Source organism: Chrysoperla carnea, chromosome 3 (assembly GCF_905475395.1).
Source record: "Chrysoperla carnea chromosome 3, inChrCarn1.1, whole genome shotgun sequence".
NCBI lineage: Eukaryota > Metazoa > Arthropoda > Insecta > Neuroptera > Chrysopidae > Chrysoperla > Chrysoperla carnea.
Genome location: NC_058339.1, coordinates 1,378,218 through 1,393,137, shown reverse-complemented (window position 1 = coordinate 1,393,137; position 14,920 = coordinate 1,378,218).

The window sequence follows — 14,920 nt, the reverse complement described above, 5'->3', positions numbered from 1 at the left end:
TAAATAGAAAAACCCATTGATATTTAAAATGCACACCGGAGAATGTTAGGTTTTTTATTATCGAAATTTACATAGGAATTTAGATACAGCTCCAGCTATTTTATAGTTTGATGTGAGAAAATTCAATTTTTATCTATCAATCGTATATCATATACGGTATAGGTTTGTAACCTGACGTAGATGGTGAAACGTTCTTCCAATAATTAGATTTAAAAACAATATAGGGATCAGTGAAAAATCTTATACATGTATAATATCTGCTGTACAGCGGTGAATTTAATGTATATATTTTCACATACGTATAGTTGAGAAAAGAATGAGCAAGTAACTGATCGCTAATACCATTATGTAAATATCGTATGCATAATTATAAGTAAATAACAACAATAAGTAATAATAATAAATACGTGGATAAACAAATTAAAAAATTCATTGAGTTGCAAAAATTGCATTCGTGTCCATAACTCGAATAGCCTAATTGGTAGGGCGCTTGACATGAATCAAAGAAGTCCGGGTTCGAGTCCTGGTTCGAGTGTATTTTTTTCAATTCTCTTTAATAAAGATTACTAGACAAGATATTTGGCAATATTTAGTTTACGCCTATATGTAGAATGCATATATATTGATTAAATTCGATTACACCAATTATAGGCGATTTGTGTAGTATCTCAAGTGTGTCAGATTAACATATGATGGGTTCCTTAGACCTTGCTTAGTACCTTCTTAAAATATTAACACCAAATATGGGGGGACGCGCGCAGGGCAGAGGATCTGATTAGTAAAACAAAAAATTACTATAGGTGAATTAACTCGAGCGAGTCAGATTAAGATATGGCGAGTTAATTACATGCTGAAAAGTGCATTTCAATAACCTGATGATTTAGGCGTGACGCAAGGAAATGGGAGGCTTACAAAGTTGCATTACACGTAGTAACTTATGCACGATAAAAAAATTCAGATTATTGAAATGTACATTTTATATCGCTGTTTCGTTTAGCGAATTGCCGAAGGAAATGAAGCTACTGCTTTTGTACTGATGTTGGAATTGTCTTTTATGATCGGTTTTAAGAAAAAAGGAACTATGATTTTTTCTCTGGACATTAGGTTCTTGAAATAAAAATTATTGTAATGTTACATCCTCTAAAAATGCAATATTCGATTTTTAGAAAAATGTGTTATTTATTCAATCGCTGAGGTAATTCGCTTAGCTAACGCAGCTCCTGCGCTACGAATTTTTACTAATCTGACCGTCTTCCCTGTACACGTCCTCCCAAATTGGGGGCTTATATCTGGTGGAGGTACTAATGATGGTCCAAGGAACCCCTCATATGTTAATCTAACGCGCTCGAGTTACTAACAAATTCCCTCTTTCTCTATTAAAATTAAGTCAATTATTTTACCCTAGTACGATAAAAGGAGGGTAATGTTTTCGATTTTATGAATATATTTTTATTTCGCTGAAAATCTTTTTTTTTCGGAAATGTTTAATTTATGAATCTCCGATCCCGTATATAGTTTAGAGCAGGTTTGAAAATTTGTTTTCCGTTCGGCTGCCTAACTGTAAAATTAGTAGGTTTTTGATAACTCTTAAAAAACATTTTTGGAATTTTTCTATATACAATTTAATAATTCAATTACGTAATTATTGAAAGGATGAAAATGATGGTTACAGCACTGGTCGTCGGGGTGTAATCGGAAGAGAAGGAGTAAGGTTTAAGTTTCAGATGATGACATGTCCCCCACAACACTAACTTTGGGATTCAATGGCTTCAAAGTTAATTTAGATTCCAAAGTTAATTTGGCTTCCATAAGGATTGACTCATCGATGTGATTCTTCTAATATATTAAGTATTACCAGTGATATATTGAGATATTTGGTAAGTACATATCTGTCATTACATGTTGTAGACTTCAATTTTTTTAAATAATTATTTGCTTTAAATTTATAAAATATTTATTTCGATTGTAGTAGGCAGGGGCACGTTGATACAAGTCCTTTCGGGGCACATTGATACGTATCAATTTGCCCCAATATTTTGTTGAATGTATGTTTATGTAAGATTCTTATTTCTCTATAGAAAAATGGTTCGAACATACAAACGAAAAACGGAGAGAACTTCAATCGATGAAGTTTCTGTGGCTTCTGCGATAGATGACGTGTTGAAAGGAAAATTATCAATAAGAAAAGCAGCCGATAAATATAATTTAAAACCTGCAACCCTACAGGATAGAATTGAAAAAAAGAAGCATAAAGACGGCGAAGGTGTAAGTTTTTCATCTAAGTATACCTCCAAGCAAGTATTTACAACCGAACAAGAAGACCAACTAAATGCCTATATAATAAAATGCAGTAAAATGCATTATGGCCTTACTTTAACTGAAATGCGGCAGCTTGCTTACGAATACGCTAAAAAATTGAATTGCACCTATCCTCCATCTTGGGATGTCAATAAAAGTGCTGGCTTGGATTGGACATATGGTTTTCGTAAGAGAAATAAGAATATTAGTTTAAGGAAGCCCGAAAACACAAGTGTTGCCTGATCGTTTTCATTTAATAAGACTGCTGTAGAAACCTTTTTTAGTAATTTAGAAGATGTTCTCGCAAGGTTTAATTTTACCGCTGACCGTATAATTAATTTCGATGAAACCGGCATTACAACTGTGATGAATACACCAAAGATACTGGCAGAAAAAACTCAACGCCAAATCGGCCAAATTGTTTCTGCAGAGAGAGGTGAGTTGGTGACATTTGGAGGAATGTTTCCCAGGGTTCATTACAAAAGCCATTTTTTAAATGGTGCTCCTGAAAGGTCTTTGGGCTTATCGTCTAGATCTGGTTGAATAAATAGTGAATTATTTATAGAAGTTCTTAAACATATTCAAAAGCACACAAATAGCACAATGGAAAGGCCGATTCTTCTTATTTGTGACAATCATGAATCACATATTTCAGTCGAAGCAATTAATTATTCCCGTGAAAATGGTATTGTTTACTTGTCGTTTCCTCCACACACATCCCACAAACTCCAACCTCTTGATGTCGGTGTTTTTGGCCCGTTTAAATCAAAACTCAAGGTAGCCTTCAATGATTGGCACATTAATCATCCTGGGAAAGCGTTAACTATTTATGATATTCCAAGTCTTTCAAAGTTAGCATATTTTGAATCTTTCAACACAAAAAATATTACGAGCGCATTTGCTAAGCCCGGAATCGTGCCGTTTAATAGATTGGCATTTTCTGAAGAAGATTTTTCTCCTTGTGACATTTATGGCCACCAAGAAGCCCCAAATGATCCTACAAATGATTCAAGTGCCAATCCTATTGATCCAGAATTAGCGATAGAGCACGAGCAATGTGAAACACCACCTCCTACAAGAGATGATTTTGAGCTACATAATATGCCTTCTACATCAAGAGCTTCTACAGGAATTGATGAAACACTCACAACCAAGCCATGCATAACTCCTGAAGCTATAAGGCCTTATCCAAAAATTTACAATCCAACCAGAAAAGGTAAAGGAAAAGGAAAGGGTAAATCACGAATTTACACTGACAGTCCAGAAAAACAAAGAATAGAAGAGTTGCAAAGAGCTAAGGATGAAGCAAACCTCAAAAAAGAAGAACGAAAACGCGCAAAAGAACTGAGAACTGCCCAAAATTTGCTAGGCATAACTGATAAGCCCTGCAAGAAACCCAAGAAAAGGAAATGTGCTGCATCTATGGAATTAGATTCTTCAACCTCTTCAGCTAATATTTCGTTACAGGAATCATTCGATTCTGAAATATCCATAATGGAATCATCTTATGATGATATTGTTAATACTGCCCCACCTGTAGCAAATGATCTTCATGAAGGCGACTATGTTATAACAAAGGTTGTTAACGTAGGAAAGAGGCAACCTTATAAGCATTTTGTTGAAAAAATAGTGACAAAATACTCTGATTGCCAAAATGACTTTCTAGTCTCCTTTTTAAAGCTTAAGCCGACTGGAACTTTTGTGTTCTCTGAAATAAAAGACGAAGCTTCGGTTAATATTTCTGATATTGTTTTGAAGTTACCGAGTCCTATAGTAAAGAAGGGTACTAGTAGAACAGCTTCTTTTTTCAATTTTAAGGTAAATTTGTCACCTTTCAACATTTCAATGTAAATTATTTCGTAAAACTAGTGACGACTGATTAAGATAGTTTAAGAATGATTATTATCTTATTGTCTAAGAATTTTTTTTTATTTTTTTAAGAATTACCTTATGTACAAATAATTTACCAAAGAGTAATTAAGAAATAAATGTTATAAAAATCAAAAAAACTTGTTTAATTTGTAAAAATGCTTCTTTGAATCAAAGTGCCCCAGTATATGTATCAATGTACCCCCAATGAGGGGTACATTGATATAAATTTCCATTTTTAGTAAATATGCTGTAATATTTCTTATGATGAAATCTAACAGTTCATTTGACTTTGAAAAGTTAGTTGAATGTATATTGAATAGATTATAATTCTTAAACTGGATGCTACTCTCAATAAATCGTAATTAATTGGGTCTAAGTAAAAATCGTATCAAGGTGCCCCAACTCCGTCAAAAATAGTATTGATTTAATTAACAAAATAAAGGATACAGAATTGGCACCAAGTGCAGTTCTAATGTCATTTGACGTCAAAGCTTTGTATCCCAGTGTTCCCATACCAGAAGCAATAAAAGCGCTGGAAAAATGGCTTAAAAATCAAGGTTTACACATGGATGAAGTAACAGAATTGGTAAAATTAACATGTCTATGCATGAGACAAAATGTGTTTACCTTCGAAGGTAAATACTACAAACAAACATTTGGAACCTCTATGGGCAATCCGTTATCTCCATTCGTGAGCAACATCTTCATATCAGACCTCGAAGAACAAGCCAAACAAACATTCAGTTATTTTCCCGCTGTCTGGTACAGGTATGTTGATGACATCTTCACAATTTTTGACACAGCAAAAGAAAATCCACAAGACTTTCTGAATAAGCTGAACAGCATGTACCCTTCAATCGATTTCACAACAGAAATCGAAAAGGGCGGTTCGATTCCGTTCCTTGGCATAAGAATTTACAAAAACACAAATTCTAGGAAACTAGAATTTGACATATACAGGAACCCACACACACTGAAAGGTACATCACAACAGATTCAAACAGCCCACCACAACACAAACTAGCCATATTCAACTTCCTAGTGAACCGATTAATAAAAATACCATTATCCACCAGAAACTATTTCAAAGAATTAAAACACATTAACCAAGTTGCAATATACAACGGATTTGATCCAAAAATAACCAAGAATATGATCCGCAAAACAAAATTCAGGACACAAAGAAACAATTCAACAACATTGGAACCAGAACAGAATAGCATCGATAAGAAGAAATGGTGCAAACTTACATATTTTCAACCATGCGTCAACAAATTAACAAAAGAACTGGGAGAACATAACCTAAAAACAGCTCCCATTAGCAGAACAAAATTAAAACAATTACTTGGAAATCCGAAAGATAAAATCAACATGGAACAACAATCGGGTATATATTGCATTGGATGTCAAAATTGGTCGAAGAAATATGTAGGCCAAAGTAGAAGACAAATTATCACAAGATTCAAAGAATATAGGGACCATTTAAAATATGGAAGAATTGAGAAATCTTGTGGAGCCGCTCACGTCACCGAAAACGACCACAAAATTGATAAATCAAACTTAAAACTTCTGAAATCAGTACACAATCCTTTGCGAATTAGACGCTTATGAAAGCAACTACATTCAAGAGCTGCGTAATGAAACAATGAACTTGAACAAAGGACCCATTCCAAATTCGGATTTAATAAAAATTGCAAAATCGAGGTTAAATTCTAAAATTGTTAATACGTTGTAAAAATAAATAATTATTTATTTTCATGATTTATTTATAGTTTGTAATTTAAGTTTGATTTGTAATTTATTATTTTAAACGTCAAAAATACTCGAATAGGCTTGCGCACAAGTATCATGCCCATTGGCCCAGCACTAGTCAGCTGATGGAAGTTGATTGGCTGTAGCCAATGATATACAATTTGACAGATACTGTGAACAGTATAAATTGTAAGAACACGAAAGTGTCAGTGTGTAGTCCGCCACCAAATTAGCAAAGAGCAACATTCATAATAAGAGTAATCACGACGAGCTAATTCTTAGTGATGATGACTACTTGGTAGTCGAAATACGTATTTATAAAATACAAAAAACTGGTCTAGGAAATTGGGGCAAAAATCGAAATTTATTTCGAAATATCCTAGAGTTCTCATTTATTATCTTCGATAATATTTATAATAAAAAGTGACGTTGAGTTCGTAAATGAGCAATATAGGTAAATTGGGTCTTGAGTCCGTAGGACCCATTTTGTTAACCGTTAGAGATAGAACAAAAGTTTAAGTTCAAAAAATGTTCCTTATACAAAATTTAACAACTTTTGTTTGAAACATTTTTTCGTAAACATCATTGTTTCCACGCTACGTCGCAAATTATACAGTATGGACTATATGGGAATATTATTTATGTTGTGTGACATGTATGTACGTATATGTGGCTCTCTAAGAGTGGATATCTTTCATTACTTACATGACGTAAAAAAAAAAGATTTCGTAATCAACATGGTATTTCAATCATTAAGTAAGTCAATTGGTTGTTTTCACTTGCTTATTTTTGATTCAGTTAGTTAAGTTAAGAACAACTAAACTTTGAAGACACAAAGTCTTTCGTAGTGACATCATTATAAACATTAACGGGTACACTTTGAGAAAGTTTACGATCATCTGTTAGTTCACCTATTATTTAGTTATGTATTTACTAAATGTTATAGTATATTGTCTAATACCACAATATTTAATATCCATTTGCATGGTATTAATTAATTAAAATTATTTTATTCAAATGCAATTTCTACACTGAAAAAAAAACCTCATCCCGATGGTGGCCGTTTCATATTGAAATAAAGTAGAAATTCTTTCAAACAATTGCGTTACGATTGGAACAAGTACAGCATAATAATTGTATTTACGGTAGAATGGGATTGAATTTAAAATATGAATTCATTAATACATAATTACTGAAGTAAAATAAAAAAAAAAATCATTACTTCTATGAAAGAGATTGATTTTAGTTTAAAGTCATGGATGTTATTGATGGAAAATAAAATTGTACTTAGTTGGAATATATAATTGTGTAAATAAAGCGTATCGATGAATTAAAAGAAAACTTCTTTGCGTTTGCTTTAAATAGACTATTTGGTTATTATAATCGCATATGTATCATGTCTAGTCCATATGTGATTGACGCAACTTCATGAGGATTGTTGTTACTAGTTAACAGACAGTTTGTAATAAATATATTGATCATTTTTATAAGATTTACCTAATTTTTTTGTTTATATGTAACAAACATCGGTTAAGCTGGGTTAAGCTGTAGACTTTGGACACGTATATTAACAGTAATCCATATTTGACTTTTTTTTTTTTGAATAAACCTATTATCAGGTACAAACATTATATTTTTTTTACCTGCTCGTGTAGTTGTGACAATCACATCAGTATTTTGTTATAATATTCATAAGTAGTAGAACCAATCAAAAAAGATTGTTTAAAACTATGTTGCATTTCAAAACAACAATATTTGAAATTTGTTAAGGCAGTATATTATTTGCATACAAACAATTCATGCGTTTGTGTCAACTTCACCACTCAATCCGTACGGTAGTTGTTTCACATTCGTGGCACCATTCACCACTTATGATCTCGCGATGAGGTTGATACAACCTCATATCAGTTAGTATGTATAATTTTTTTTCAGTGTACGTCAAGCGGCCAGATGCTATATCCATGAAATGATAAATATTACAAATAATTTGATTCAAATCAGGAATATATTCCCCAAAAGGTATTTGATTGTTGACGGAATGAAATTTGTGTTAATGCAAGCATTCGTTACTTCAATTAGGTTGCGTTTTAAACTTGTTACAATAATATAATTATCATTCTTTCATTGGTACGTGATAAAAACAAGACACAACTACTATAAATCTGATTTATTGAAGCTATTAGATTGTCATTTAGCGTAGTTAACTATATCCGCTCTGCGAGCTAATAATTACGCTTCGAAGCAGTTATATTATATATAGTATAACGTTCACAGCCGTTTGTAACCTACATACCGTATGTGTTACCCTATGCGCCATAAAATATGGATCCGTGCGCGCCATAAAATATTGACAATTACGCTTGTAGGATAGCGCGTTCTGAGCGCTTTAAAAAAACCACCCGCGTTAGTTATATTGTCCTGGTACAACATTCATTAGCCGCATTTTTTCTATGGAGCTACCTTTTCAGTCACATTTCGCAAAGTGCGTTGTGTGGGTGTTTGATATAACCCACACAACGCGAATTGAGCGCCATAAAATAATAATTATATCATATCTTAGATACTCGTTTTAAAATACATATCGGAAAATGTGCAGGCTTACTTTTCGATATACTATTCTAGCATAACGATCACTTTCACCGTATCTCTCCTACAGGTGAAAAAGCGCCACATGCGCGCTTCCTTTAGGCTTCAGGTTATATCAGCTACCTTAATATTATAAGCCCAATTAGTTATAAGTTGATGAATTGAAACACTTTTAGAGTTGTTTACGCCGGAATTCGGACTTTGAACTTATCTTCAAATCCGACTCTGGTTTTTGGTGTTTACACAAATTTTGTTTAAAGAGAATTAAATCTACTTTTTTTTAACGGAGATATTCTGTCTCCTTTTAATTTGAGTAATTGCCCTTTGCGCAATTTGGCACTTATCGAGAGTCAGTCAACGTGAACAGTTCGTTCTCATTGTGAATTTAAAGCGGACAGTGTGTCCCTCATTTTTGTGCTGTACAACAGTAGTGTAATCAGATAGTGCGTCTGTATACCAAGGACAGTGCGTCCTCATCTTCTATATGTGTTATTAGTTCGTACGTATAATTAACGTTCGGTAAACGGTTTACTTATCAAGTTACTACTTCAAACTAGTTCACTATAATATCCTACAATTATCCATCCTTTTATCCAAATTACGTGGGTGAAACCAGAAGAAGTTTGAAGATTATTACCAGAGTAGGCGTTCAAAAGGTTAGTGCAAACCATTTCATTTCATTCACATTTTTCCGTATAAATTTATTCGAGAAGTATTCCGACTTTGGATATTACGTCCATTAGCCAGAGCCACTACATTTTTTGGTCCTTCGAAGCGGATTGTGAGCCTGGGGAATACGTTTTTGCATGATTTATGCGGAGAATTGTCGAATTTTTGAGAAAAAAAAATTGGAGTAAAAAACGTGTAAAAAACGCGCGAAAAGATATTTTTAATGATATAACTTGTTTCCGCCAGCAAACAAGCTTGCTAGATAGTTTTATCGTGTGCGCATGTCTACAACGTGAGAGTGAGACAACATTACATACCAATGATATGCGCAGTAGTTACTTAAAACACTGTTTTATTGAGTGAATAAACAGATATTTTTGTTTCACAATTTCAAAATTTTCGACGGATTCAAGTCGGTGCTTATTGTTTATATTGTTTGAGTATTATTATCATTATCATTTTTCAGTAGATTTGGGCATTATTGAGTTTTTGATGGAATAAATACTTTTTACAATATTTATTTCGAAGTAAAGTAAATGGTTATTTAAAACTGGTTACTTGTATTTAATTTAACACACACTTATTGAGTACGTATTTGTTTGTGTACATGATAACCAAAGTGTTGATCTTTGTGTACGAAATATTTATTTCAAATCTTTATTTATTCTTATAATATTTATTTCAAATCAACCATTTAATCGTTTGTTTACAAAATACTATTTAGTCTATTTGTGTATTTCTTGTTTACGTACACCTGCTGTCACTGATTATTGACAATAATGGCTGAAGCTAAATTAAAATCAAAATTAAAGGTTTTAACTTCGAAAAAGCAAACCCTTTTCAAACGAGTACAGCTATTATTTGATAAAAGTCAAAACATTGCGGATGAGACAATTGTGAATGATTTTCTTATCAGATATTCGACTTTGAACGAGACCTGTAATGAGTTTAAGCTCCTAGTTGATGATATAAATTTAATAAATTTAGAGTTAGATCCTGAATTTGAGCCAAATTGTCAAGAATTAAACGTAATTGATGAATTGTTTTGTCACATTAAATCCGTAGCTGATTCTCTTAAGGTGAAAAAATCCGAGCAAGTAAATGAATCGGTGAAATCGATTGGGGATATAGTCTCTCCTAGGCTACCTAAAATTACGATTCCATCGTTTGATGGCAACCCGTTAAGATGGCCTATATTTTATGCTACTTTCAAATCATTGGTGCATGAAAACATAAAATTGGATAGTATTTCCAAATTACATTATTTATTAGGAAGTTTAACTCACAATGCACTCGCTTTATGTAGTGGGGTACCTCCTACACCTGAAAATTATTCAATTATGTGGGATTCATTAATTGATAAATATCAAGATGCACGGCAGATAGCCTTTATGTATTTGGATCAAATTTTGAAATTCAAACCTTTTTTAGTGGAAAGTGGTCAAAATTTAAACTTATTTGTTGAAAAATTTGATAGTGCCGTTAACGCTTTAAAGGAAGTAAAGGTGGGAGAGTTATCCGATTTTATTTTAATGACAATTGCCTTACAAAAATTGGATGTGCATACACAGAAGTTATTTGAACAGTCATTGGCTAAAGGGGTCATTCCCACTTACAATGAACTTTCCGTTTTTATCAAAACCCAATCGAAAATACTGAGTCGAACTAGTGGTTCAGCTAATTCCAGTAAGCAAGCAAATTCTAAGGCGGTGATGCATTCATTTGCTATTAGTGCCGATTCAAATTCGTCCGATGTTATGAGTAATAATACGTATGAGAAATTAATTTGTCCAAAATGTAAGGGAAATCATAAACTATTCAAGTGTCATAAATTTATGTCTTTAACGCCTACGGAACGAGTCCATGTGGTTAAAGCACATAATTTATGTTTCAACTGTTTGCATTCCAATCACGGTGTAAAGAATTGTAGTTCAAACTCGAGCTGTCGTAAATGTTCAAAACGCCATCATACGCTTTTACATTTTCATCATAAGTCAGATGCCAATGATAAAGATAATTCAGAAGTTTTAAAGGGTAATCCCTCCGCATCGAGTGTGTCAGTTGAATCCAAGCCATCTCCTCCGGTGAGTTTGTGTTCGACATCAGAATTAGTGCAATCGAAATATACTGTATTATTGGCTACAGCTCAAGTACATGTTGTATCTCATTTTGGAGAAAATTTTTTATTTAGATTTTTGATTGACAGTGCAAGTCAATGCAATTTCATAACTCAGAGGTGTTGTCAAAGACTCAAGTTACCAGTGAATCGAGCGTGTCTGACCGTATCAGGAATTGGTGTTTCCGAAAAACGCGTCAACGGACAAGCTCAATTAAAATTTTATAGTAAATATGATATTCACAATAAATACACGATGGATGTTTTAATAGTTGATAAAATTACGGATCAGTTGCCAACCTGTGTGATTGATAGTGAAGTGTGTGATACATTTAAAAATTTGCGTTTGGCAGATGATGAATTTTATCGACCGAGTGAGATTGATGGAATGATAGGCGCCGAGTTAGTGCCCTACATTCTGAAGGGACTTCGAATCACAGGTCCGGATTCGCCAGTCGCCCTTGATTCGACGTTAGGTTTCATTATTATGGGTAAAGCGAAAGCTGAAGTCACTAATAACATTATTCAATCTTATTGTTGTGTTAACTCTCCCCTTAATATGGATCAACTCATCCAACAATTTTGGGATATAGAGGAAGTGCCAAACGGTACCGTGTTAAACGCAGACGATTTAGAGTGCGAAAAATTATTTGCGGCGTCTGTTAAGCGAGACGTAAGTGGTCGATATGAGGTAGCTTTACCATTTAAAAAGATTTTTTCTGATTTAGGAGACTCTTATACTTCTGCTTTAAGACGATTCCAAAACTTAGAAAAACGATTCGCCTTTATGCCTTTGTTTAAAAAACAATATATGGAAGTTATACGTGACTTATTTCGACCAAGGTCATCTGAAGACCATAAGTGGTCTACATCCTAAATCACGTGGCTACTTTATTCCTCATCACGGGGTTTTTAAGGCTAGCTCCAGTTCTACACCATTACGAGTGGTTTTCGATGCGTCCGCGAAAACCGATAATGGAATATCTTTAAACGATGCTTTATATACCGGTCCGAAATTACAAACTGATATTTTTGACATTCTACTTAATTTTCGTTTATTTCAATTTGCAATGACATCAGATGTGAAACAGATGTATAGACAAATTAAATTGTGTCCTCCTCATCAAAAATATCAATGTATTTTGTGGAGGTTTTCTGCTGAAGAACCTATTCAAATTTGCCAATTAACCACGGTTGCCTTTGGGGTTAAGAGTTCTCCCTACTTAGCTTTACGCACTTTACGCCAATTAGCTGTCGATGAAGCGAAAAAATTTCCTTTAGCGTCCGAGATAATATTACGTGATATCTACATCGATGACATAATTTGTTCTGTGGCCGAAAAGTCGATCGCGCATAACATTTATCGTGAATTAGTCGGTTTATTCCGAGCAGGAGGCATGGAACTAGTAAAATGGGCGACTAATTTACGTGAGTTATCTGATGAAATTCCTGATCATGCTCGTTCAAATCAAATTTTGGAATTCCCTACGGAGTTTTTGAAGGTGCTTGGCTCTCAGTGGCAAGCAAATAGCGACGTTCTAAGCTTTTCTATTAGTGTTGAAAATTTAGAATGTACAAAAAGAGAAATATTTTGAAAACTGTAATGCGTATCTGGGACCCTTTAGGTTTGCTTGTTCCGGTATCTTTACATATGAAATTACTAATTCAAGAATTGTGGCTACTCAAACTTGAGTGGGATGAACCTATTCCAAATTATTTACAAAATATTTGGAAAGTCTTTCAAAATGAGTTAAACGACTTAAGTCAAATAAAAATTCCACGTCATATTGGATTTAAAACGGGTTGTTCGCTAGAATTGTTGGCATTTTGCGATGCATCGTCCAAAGCATATGCCGCAGTTATATATTCCAGGATTATAGATCCGGACCGTCACATACAACTTCATATATTATGTGCTAAATCCAAAGTGGCTCCAGTTAAAACAATTTTAACTATCCCTCGTTTAGAGTTATGTGCGACATTATTATTAGCAAAACTTTTGAGGTGTGTTATTGCCCAATATTCGAATCGAGTGAATATTACTAATGTGTTTGCGTTTTCCGATTCAATGGTAGTGCTTAATTGGATCAATGGTTCCCCCCATAAGTGGTAGACTTTTGTAGCTAACCGTGTATCAAAAATTCAATCGTTAATTGATGTGTCGTCGTGGTATCATATTTCTAGTAGCGATAATCCAGCGGATTGTGCGTCTCGAGGATTATCACCGAAAGAATTTCTTGAACATCCGTTTTGGTTGAGTGGACCATCATGGTGTTCGCGTGATAGGTCAGAGTGGCCTCTAAAACCCTTTACAAAAAATATTGAGCAAGAAGTTGTCTGTGAGGCTAAGACAATTTCGTTACCCGTTTTCGAAGAGGAAGAGCATCCTCTTTATTCATTAATTAATCGTTGCGGTTCTTGGTTAAAATTAATACGATCAACCGTATTTGTGTTGCGATTCGCTAGAATATTGCCAAAACGGGAAAATATTATAGCTACAGATTTAACCAAAGCCGAGAATTACTTAATTTCTAGTGTTCAACGTGTTCATTTTCGAGAAGAGTTTCGTTTATTGAAGAATGACAAACTGTGTTCTCCGAAAATACGCTTTCTGAATCCTTTCATACAGGATAACATTATTCGGGTAGGAGGTCGTTTAGTCAATGCGGCGATTGCTTACGACCAACAACATCCCATGCTACTCCCCAAAAGAGATCATTTTGTTGATTTATTAATCGATTATAATCATCGATTCAATTTAATGCCGGACCTCATTTATTATTGTCCGTATTGCGTCAAAAATAATGGATTTTAGCCGCGAGAGGAACGGTCCGTTTTCGTGTACAAAAGTGTAATACTTGTTTTAAAACTAAACCGCGTTCACACGCACCAATTATGGCTGATTTACCCAGTGTCAGAGTATCTCAAGCTAAGGCATTTACTTATACCGGTGTCGATTATGGTGGTCCATTCTATATAACGTTAAGTAGGCATCGTGGAGTACGATCCCAAAAGGCTTACATCTGTCTTTTTACATGTTTGACAACCCGAGCGGTTCATTTAGAATTGGCATCAGATTTAAGTACGGATGTTTTTTTAGCTGCGTTCAAGCGTTTTCTATCTAGACGTGGGCCGTGTTCTACAATTTATTCTGACTCAGGTACAAATTTTATTGGTGCTAAACGATATTTAAATGAGTTGTATGAATTTGTTCAATCTAATCTCTACCAATCAGCTATAAATTCAGAGTTGTCTTGTCGACGTATTATTTGGCGATTGAATCCACCCACTGGGAGCCATTTCGGAGGAGCTTGGGAGAGTATGATAAAATCAGTTAAGACTCACTTAACTAGAGTTATTGGGGAGCAAATTTTATCATATGAGGAATTTTCAACCGTGCTTATACAAATTGAAGCCTTGTTAAATTCACGCCCATTAGTCCGGCAATCTTCAGATGCGGCCGAGGGTTTGCCGTTAACCCCGGCTCATTTTTTAACGTTAACCCCTTTACAAAGTTTACCCGCATATAATGTACTTGATAAGCCACTAAATAAGTTACAAAGAAAGGAATTGCTTGATAGTTTGGTCCAATCGTATTGGAAACGATGGCACCAAGAATATTTAGGC